This window comes from Archocentrus centrarchus, chromosome 3, assembly GCF_007364275.1.
Source record: "Archocentrus centrarchus isolate MPI-CPG fArcCen1 chromosome 3, fArcCen1, whole genome shotgun sequence".
Lineage (NCBI taxonomy): Eukaryota > Metazoa > Chordata > Actinopteri > Cichliformes > Cichlidae > Archocentrus > Archocentrus centrarchus.
Window position 1 is genome coordinate 21,356,236 of NC_044348.1, and position 9,922 is coordinate 21,366,157.

The following is a 9,922-nucleotide window of genomic DNA, read 5'->3' on the forward strand; positions in this document are numbered from 1 at the left end:
AAAAACATTAAAGAAACTTAAAAAAAAATCAGATCTCAGTGGTGAAAATATTCATGTTCGATATCTATACTGATATGGACTGGGTGTTAGGATTGAAAGGATGCCACATCCTTTGATGGAAATGAAAATGATCGACTTACAGAGGGCTAGATTCAAAGACACCCTGAAAATCAAAGTGAAAAAATTATGCAGCAGGCTATTCCATTTTGCTGAAATTTCATTGCAGCAGCAGCTCAAAAATGATACTCAGTAGTTTGTATGGGTCTCCTTCATGATCTGGACCAGCGCATTACTGAACTCCTGGACAGTCTGAGGTGCAACCTGGTGGTGAATGATAGACTGAAACATTATGTCCCAGACATGTTCATTGTATTTAAGTCAGGCGAGTGTGAGGGCCAGTCAATGGTATCAATTCCTTCATCTTCCAAAAACTGCCTGCATGCTCTCGCCACATGAAGCCGGGCAGTGTCATGTATCAGGAGGAACCGAGGACCCACTGCACCAGCATATAGGTCTGAAAGTGGGTGAAAGGATTTCATCCTGATACCTAATGGCAGTCAGGGTGCCTTTGCCTAGTCTGTAAAGGTCTGTGTGTGTCCCTCCATGAATATGCCTTCCCAGACCATCACTGACCCTCCACCAAACTGGTCATACTGAATGATGTTACAGGCAGCATAACGTTCTCCACAACTTTGACAGACCCTTTCACATCTGTTACATGTGCTGAGGGTGAACTTGCTCTCATCTGTGAAAAGCACAGGGTGCCAGTGGTGGATCTACCAATTCTTAAATGCTAATCAAGCTCCACGGTGCCAGGCAGTAAACACATCAGGCCCTCAGCCCAGTCTGTCTCTGATAGAGACATTCACACCAGTGACCTGGAGGTCATTTTGTAAGGCTCTGGCAGGGCTCATTCTGTTCCTCCTTGCACAAAAGGAATACATACAGGTCCTGCTGATAGGTTAAGGAACTTCTATGGCCCTGTCCAGCTCTCCTAGAGTAACTGTCTCCTGAAATCTCCTCCATTCTCTTGAGACTGTGCTGGGAGACACAGCAACCCTTCTGGCAATGGCACGTATTGATGTGCCATCCTGGAGGAGTTGGACTACCTTTGCAACAGAGAGCGGTAACCCTTAATGTATGTTTACAACCACTGGACACTTTATTAGCTACACCTTTCTACTACTGGGTTGCACCTCCTTTTGCCTTCACAATTGCCTTCATTTATCATGGTATGGACTCAACAAGGAGCTGGAAACATTTCTCAGAGATTTGTGAAACTACCGCATCCCAAAGGGGTTGTACTGGATTGGGCTTTACTGAATGAGGAGACCATTAGAATACAGTGAACTCATCATCATGTTCAAGAAACCAGTTTGAGATGATTTGAGCTTTGTGATATGGTGCTTTATCTTGCTGGAAGCAGCCATCAGCTGTGGTCATAAAGGGATGGGCATGCTCACAACAATACTCAGATCAGCTGCCATGTTTAAACAATGTTCTGTTGGTACTAAGAGGCCCAATATGTGCCAAGAAAATATCCCCCACACTATTACACCTCCAGCAGCAGCCCGAATAGTTGATGCAAGGTAGGATAGATCCATGCTTTCATGCTTTTGTTTATGCCAAATTCTGACTCTACCATGTAAATGTTATAGCAGAAATCAAGACTTATCAGTCCAGGCAATGTTTTTTTGTGTTACTGTTGCCTTTCTATCAGCTCAAAGCAGTCTGGCCATTCTTTTCTGACCTCTGGCATCAACAAAGCATTTTCACCCAGAGAACTGCTGTTCACTGGGTATTATCTCTTTTTCAGACCATTCTCTGTAAACTCTAGAGATGGCTATGTCCCAGTAGAAATTGTGATCCCAGTCAATATTCAGACCAGCCATTCTGGCACCAAGAACCATGCCATATCCAAAGTCACTTAAATCACCTTTCTTCCCCATTGTTTGGTTTGGACTTCAGCAGGTCATTTTGACCTAAGACCTAAACTCTAAGCTTTAGTTCCTTTCATAGATTTTTAGTTTGGACCATTCTTCTGATAATTCTTTTCACTCTTGCAGGGAGCACCTGGTCACGACCGGTTTATGGTGAAACGATGTTCTTTACATTTCCTGATTATGGGCCAAACAGTGCTCACTGGAACCTTCAGTAGTTTAGAAGTTCTTCTGTTACCAAGAAGAACCATACCATCATTATGTTTTTTGTGTGACACCTTGTGAGATAACTTTTTATAGGCCATCAGTTGGGACTGAACCAACTGATATGAATTTGCACTGACAGGACCGCTTTCTAATTACTGACAGATTTCAGCTGGTGTCATGACTTTCCATGACTTTTTGCACCTCCCTTTCTTCATGTGTTCAATACTTTTACCCTGTTTTATTTCTCATTATTACACATAACTTAATTTATGGAGTATCTATGGTTTGATTTCTTTGCATGTGTGGATTGGATTGGTTGTTACCAACGTCTGGTGCAGATTTCATGCCAATAGAACCTTTAGAAATATATTTACTTAGAAAATTTGTGACGTGCTGAATATTTATTTTACTCTTTTATCTCTGGAGGTAACAGTGTTCCATGAAGGGCAACGAAGCAGGAGGGTTTCATCCCCTGCTGATCACGTAGGCTTTAATCAGGTGGAACAAACTAATCATATAGATCACATTAAGTTCTCTGTACTGAATTAAAAAATTTCATACAGTTTGTCCTTTGTCCATTTTACACAATTACAGGCCTTCTGTGGAAGACATAATGTGTTAGTTATACATTAAACCCCCGCAGGAATAGCTAAGCATAGGAGGACAGACTCGAGTCATCATCAGCCTCAGGGTTTCTCTGTCCTGCCTCGTCATTGGACAAAGCTCTTCACTTCTGGTGGCTGCTCCACTCCCAGAGGATCATAGTTGCTGCAGGAACAATAGAAAGCGAGAGAGGAAACACACACTGTCCTTGGAATCTAAAAATGTTTTTGCAGACACAAATACATGTGTTTTCTCTGGGTCTTTAACAGGCAGGATGTTTTTTGTTCTGGTAGTGCAGATTAGCATTGTGTGTAGATATAGAGAGTTTGTGCAAAGTTTGTTCATTTGGGGGCTTCGTTATTGGACAAAGGGACAGAAATACAGACCAAAACACACAAGAGTTTGTGTCTCTATCAGTGTGAATGTGACTTTTGCACTTTCTACTGAAAACCAGTCCTATAATTTCTATACCATGGATTTTCTGCACAAGATTTTATGTTTGGCTGTTTCTTAAATACTAAGGCCACTGTCCAAAGCTGCTGCTAGGTTTTTCTTCACTGCATTAAGTGTAAAGAAGTTTCTTTAAAAGCTACCTCTGTGGAGCTCAATGGTGGCCTTGTCCAGCTGTGTGCATCCTGGGGGAGCTGTTTCTGTCTCTAGACTCTTAAACTTGACTGATGACTGTGGAAGAGAACCACAGGAGACCTGCAATTGTACATATAGAACCGCGTGCGTGCGTGTGTGCGTGTGCGTGTGTGTGTGTGTGTGTGTGTGTGTGTGTGTGTGTGTGTGTGTGTGTGTGTGTGTGTGTGTGTGTGTGTGTGTGTGTTGTCTAGCCAACAGGTCCTATATAGAAAGCTAGACCACAATAGCAGGTTGTAGCCAGACATTGTAGGCATTCATCTGCACTTGCTCGTTTTCAAGCTCATGTTCTAAAACTGCATTGGCCTTGTTGCCCTCATGCTGCAGAGTTTAGCAATTTCCCAGCAAACACACACACACATACACACATTCCAGTGGTCACAGTAGTGCAATTAAAATATGGGCAGTGACCTAAAATAGTTAACTGCGAGGTCTTTTTAGAGTCAGACACTTCTAATCTGCATTCATGTCACTGTTTGCAGTGCATTGGTGCTACACGTGTTATAGGATCATTGTAACTGCATAATAACAACACTGTAAGGGCCCTTATCGATAGATGTTTGAGCGGAGCATGTGTATCTCATATCCTGATCGTCCATTTGTTATTTCACATTGGTATGTCTACCAGAAGACTCTGGGGCGTGTACAGTGTGGGTGCTTTAGTGTCTGTGCTTGTTGCACTTTCGTTCCAGTTTGACCACTGGCTAGCTGCATTTACTGTGAACTGGAAGCCAAGTGCATAGGTCTCCCACACCAATTGCAGCCTCTCCTGCTGTAAGACCCATGTGGCTATGGGATCCTCCAGGAAATGGCAGATAGTAAACTGGTACCTTTGCAGCTCTAGGCAGAACTGCAGGGTCTCAGAGAAGACTAGGCCTCCAGATGCATGGCATGCCAGGCTTACTTGTGAGTGATGCCAGCATACCTAGCCCCCCAGGTATGGGTAGAGAGCTTCACTGCCTTGTGAACAACTTGAGAGAAAACACACACAAAAAATCTGGATAGATGCAATTTGTCAATTTGTCTGGTCTGGTTGTGGAGTAGGAGCAGTCGAAGCAAAGACAACCCAGAGTCTACCTATGATTTTCCTCTCCCAAGCCACATCCTGCAGCTCTTCTGGGGATATACTGAGGTGTTCCCATGCCAGCCAAGTGATATAATCTCTCCCAGGGTGGTGTTCAGGAGATATCCTAGTCAGATGCCCTAACCAACCTCAACTCTCTAAGGCTGAGGACAGACACCCTCTGGAGGAAGCTCAATTCTGCTGTTTTATATATATATATATATATATATATATATATATATGTGTGTGTGTGTGTGTGTGTGTGTGTGTGTGTGTGTGTGTGTGTGTGTGTGTGTGTGTGTGTGTACTACTTTACTGTTGCCTACATGTATAAGGCAGAAATTAGAAGCACATGACAATGTGGAATATATTTTTTTTGGATGTTTGCACACACTGTACACTTGAGAAGGCCTAGCTCAAATTCTCTGCTCAAATTCATGCCAAAGGTGCTCTATCAGGTTTTATTGTTTATATATTGCTTTGTTCACTGGTGTGCAGTCATGCTGGAACAGGAAGGGGCCATCCCCAAATTGTTCCCACAAATTTGGGAGCATGAAATTGTCCAGAATGTCTTGGTATGTGATTGATCCTTCCAGAGAACACGTCTCCACTGCTCTAGAGTCCAGTGGCGGTGTGCTTTACACCACAGCATTCAACACTTTGCATTGTGCTTGGTGATGTAAGGCTTGGATGCAGCTGCTCGACCATGGAAACCCATTCCATGAAGCTCTCTATGTGCTGTTCTTGAGCTAATCTAAAGGCCACATGAAGTTTGGAGGTCTGTAGTGATTGACTGCAGAAATTTGGTGACCTCAGCATCCACTGACCCCACTCTGTCATTTCATGTGGCCAACCACTTCATGGTTGAGTCATTCCCAATTGCTGTGGATTATTTAGTAGTGAGGAAATTTCACGACTGGACTTGTTGCACAGGTGGCATCTTATCATGGTACCATGCTGGAATTCACTGAGCTCCTGAGAGCGACCCATTCTTTCACAAATGTTTGTAGGAGCAGTCTGCATGCATAGGTGCTTGATTTATACACCTGTGGCTATGGAAGTGACTGGAACACCTGAATTCAGTGATTAGGATAGATGAGTGAATACTTTTGGCAATATAGTGCCGAAAGCAGCCAAACAAGAAGACGTGGTTGAGATGGTTATGAGTAATTTTTTTCTCTAATGGTCAAAATTTTATTTGTGAAGAAAGTCACAAAGTCACTAGAAAAAGGATTTCCTGCAGAAAATGCAATGTGAATGCTGAACGCTGAAAGAATAGAGCTGAAATGCCTAAAAATGTTTAAAATAGCTCAAACTTGATTTGCTGAAAGAGCTTGACCAGTTTGAAAAGCTAAAAAACAAAAGAAAAGAAAAACAAAAAGCAATGCTATGTGGTTGCATAATATTGTTGGTTCAAGTGGATAAACTGCAACCACTTTATGCACAGTTGGGTAGTTTAGTTTAGTTAAGTGGTTCCCAACAGTCTGAAATATTGGATTATTTTTATCTCTGGACTTTTAATGAAATCATGTAAAATGTTTAGAGGTGAAATCTCTCTGCGGTAGAAGTGCAGGAAAAGGGTCGTCCAATCTTTAAACTCTCTCTCCAATTGATCTTTCCAAGTTAACTTCAATAGTTACTTCCTCTAAACCATCAACATGTCTATTGGCTTTGTATCCCAGGCTTTTAAGGTGGCAATAATTAACGCATTACTAAAAAGTTCATCACTTGACTCAGCTGTCTTAGCTAATTATCGGCCAATCTTCCACCTTTTCTCACACAAATCCTTGAAACTGATCAACAGCAGAGGAATGGTTTGTTTGAAGAGTTTCAGTCAGGTTTCAGAATTCATCACAGTACAGAAACAGCATTAGTGAAGGTTAAAAATGATCTTCTCATGGCCTCTGACGGTGAGTAAACAGCACTGCCCCTCGAAGAAGCAGCTGCTGCAAATAATTCAGCCATTGCACCCAAACAGGAAATGCAATGCTAATCACAGAACATAAAAAAAAAACAAGACAAGAAAAGACAATTTTGTTTTATTTGCCCAATTGCTTTAATGATTTTTTAATTTAAAACCTTAAACACCTAATTTCTTGGTCTTTGTTTTTTGATTGCTGTTTCTTGGTTCAATTCAGTTTTATTTATTTAGCCCCAAATCACATCAAGAATTATGCATTATTGATGTGATTATCATTGTTTTGACTGTTGGTTGGTTGGTTTTCTGTGTAATTGTTGTAGGGTCTTTACCTGACAAAATAAGGGTCTCACAATACAATAATTACACAGAAAACCCAGCAGTCAAAACAACCCCCTATGAGCAAGCACTTGGCAACAGTGGGAAGGAAAAAACTTCCTTTTAACAGGAAGAAACCTCCGGCAAAGCCAGGCTCAAGAAGGGGCGGTCCTCTGCCGCAATCAGTTGGGGCTAGTTGTTAGTTTGTTGTTCTTTGGTGGTAGAGAAATTTATGGGATTGAGGTCCAAGATTACAAGAGTGGTCCTTCAGGATCTTTTAAACAGCTGGATAAATCTCTTCCTCAAAGATCTCTTCTTTGTTTTTTTCTGAGCCTCCTCTTGAGTCTGCTCTAACTGATTGACTTGGCTCATTTTGTCAGCTATAAATTTATCTTTCTCTTCCATAGTCTCATCAATGGACTCCTTTAGTGATTTTAGAGCTGCCTGGATGGAGGACCTTTCCTGGAGCCATTGTGATCATTCATTTTCCAGGTCTTCCTGGGCCTTCATTTCTGCTGCTTTCATCATTGATGTTGTTTTGCTGTGCTCAGCCAGAAGACGTGACATGTCTTCCTCCCTCTGAAGTTTTTCCTCCTCAAGTTTCTTTTGTGCCTGGGTCAGCTCTTCCTTAAGTCTCTTAGTTTCAGCAAGCTGTTGTTCTAAGAGCTTCTCAGTTTGAATTTTCTGTTGTTTTTTATTGTTGACAGCTGCTTCCAGCTGTTCAATTTTCAGTGAACCAGCTGTGTAGATTTTTTCTTTTTCATAAACCACTTTACAGGCACTGGTCATAAAATTAGAATATCATGAAAAAGTTGATTTATTTCATTAATTCCTTTCAAAAAGTGAAACTTGTATATTATATTCAGTCATTACACATGGACTGATATATTTCAAATGTTTATTTCTTTTAATTTTGATGATTATAACTGACAACTAATGAAAACCCCAAATTCAGTATCTCAGAAAATTACTGAAATAAATCAACTTTTTCATGATATTCTAATTTTATGACCAGCACCTGTATAAAGTAGCACCTTTGCCTTTTCTACCTGGTCGTTCACAGTTTCAAGCCCTGCTTTCAACTTCTCTTTTTCTTGGAGCAAGACAGCCTTTTTTGTAGCTGTGCTCTTTCTCCTCCCTTTTTGCCCAAGATTTTTCCTCTCCCTAAGTCAGAGGTCCCAGCAACAGAGGATGTAGAGGGCTGGGGTTTTGTAGCCAAGACAGGCTGTGGTCTGGGACCTGCAGCAGCCTTGAGTTGATTCACTTTGGGAGGCATTTTCAGCTTGGGCATCACAACTGGCAGTCTGGGCACAGTGACAGGCTTTTCAGGGGTCGCTCCAGGCTGGGAGCTGTTACTCACAGCCTGCTGGATGTACATCATAGGTATCCCAAAATCGATGTGATGGACTGACTTGTCTTTGGAGAATCCCATATCATGGAAAACCCATGTCATAGCCTTTTATATGGCAGACCCTCCCATTTTGATTGACACCTCATTCGGCCAATCATGTTAAGAAATGGGTTTTCTAGAGCCAGAGGGCGTTTTTCAGGTGATTTTGGTACGGCCAGTTACATGATTGGCCAAATGAGGTGTCAATCAAAATGGGAGGGTCTAGCCTGCAATATAAATACTACATAACGTGGCCAGTAAACAGGCTAAAGGTATGGGTGAATGTTTAAAAGGCTGACTGTTGACGAAAGCCTAGCTCCAAGGGGAGAGAAGCTAGAGAATTAAGGCTCCAGCATAGCACAAACAGTTCAGAAATAATTTGAAATAAGGAAAAAAGAGCTATTTATTAATTGATTAAGTTGTGTTTTAGACTGCTTATTGCTAGCGGGTCTATTCTGACTCAAAGTGCAGCCATAACTGGTTCTGAATGATGGCTTTACAGCAGACAGCTGCTCCCCCTCTTCCTGGTACTGCATACTGGCCCTTACCAGCTTACTTTCACCTCTGCTGCTAACACATAGAAAATTTGCACACACACACACACACACACACACACACACACAGAAAATAAGAACATGTCACAGTCAGCTGTTCCTTTGCAGGATGTACCAGCCTGTCAGATCCAGATACATCCTCTTTGAGTGTTTGTGTGTTTTCAGGCTGAGCACATTGAACAAACTGATAGTAAAAAGAACTCCTCACAAAGCCTTTTTCCTTTTCCTCTTGTCCCTTTCACCTCTCTTGTCCTCCCTTTTTTCCATTTTTCTCCTCCACCCACTGCTACTTCCTGTCACCTCTTTGCTCCACTTCCTTTATTCCCCCTTCCTCCCTGTCTTCTGATCTTTCCTCATCTTTGTGATAACGCCTTCGCTCCTTTCCTGTCCTCATGTTCAATATAAAATATCGCTGTGAGTATTTGGCCAGTAGGTTTCATTTACCTATAATCTAAATTCCACTTTATATATTCTGCACACTGTCTTCACAAAACTAATTCAAATAGAAGAAGCTACTTTCAGCTGCTCCCATTTCACAAGGCTTCACTATAGTGGGTAGCTCCACATGTTTCATTTGGCTTAATTTTTATGTTGGATGCCTTCCCTGACTAACCCTAACCCTAACAAGACAGATTGGAAAGGTTAATGTTTAACTGACACATTTAAGTTTTTATTTTATAGGCTTACACACACACACACACACACACACACTGTACAAGCACGAACATGATTGTACACAGCAAGGTACAAAGGCACGTTAAATATAAATAGAAAGCCTATTATATCAGGGCATTGCATTCCAAGATCTGAAACACACACACGCACACATACACAAGTGTGCCTGCAGGAACTGATACAGATATATCAGGACATCACTATGTACAGTAGGCAAACACATACACACACACACACACACACACACATACACCAGAGGGGTGAGGTCAGAGATAAGAGAATGGGAAACAAGCAGCTGTCTGATCAGCGGACATACTGCTGCTCTTACATCACCACACATTTCTTCACATCTCATTTTTTTCACTCTTTCCCAGCCAGAGATTCTCTCTGTTTTTTTTTAAATTTTTTTTTAAATTCATCATATCTGCCCCCTTTCCTCAAATATATATTTTTCCTTCTGTTTTCTTTCCTTCCTTATCTCCCATTTCTTACTCAAGCAGTTTATTGCCAAGCAGAAAAGTAAAAATAACAAACTACTGTAAGATGTACACATATCATCGTTGCTTTTATCTCACAGTAGTCCTCTTATATCAGAAAAAATAGAAGCAGAAC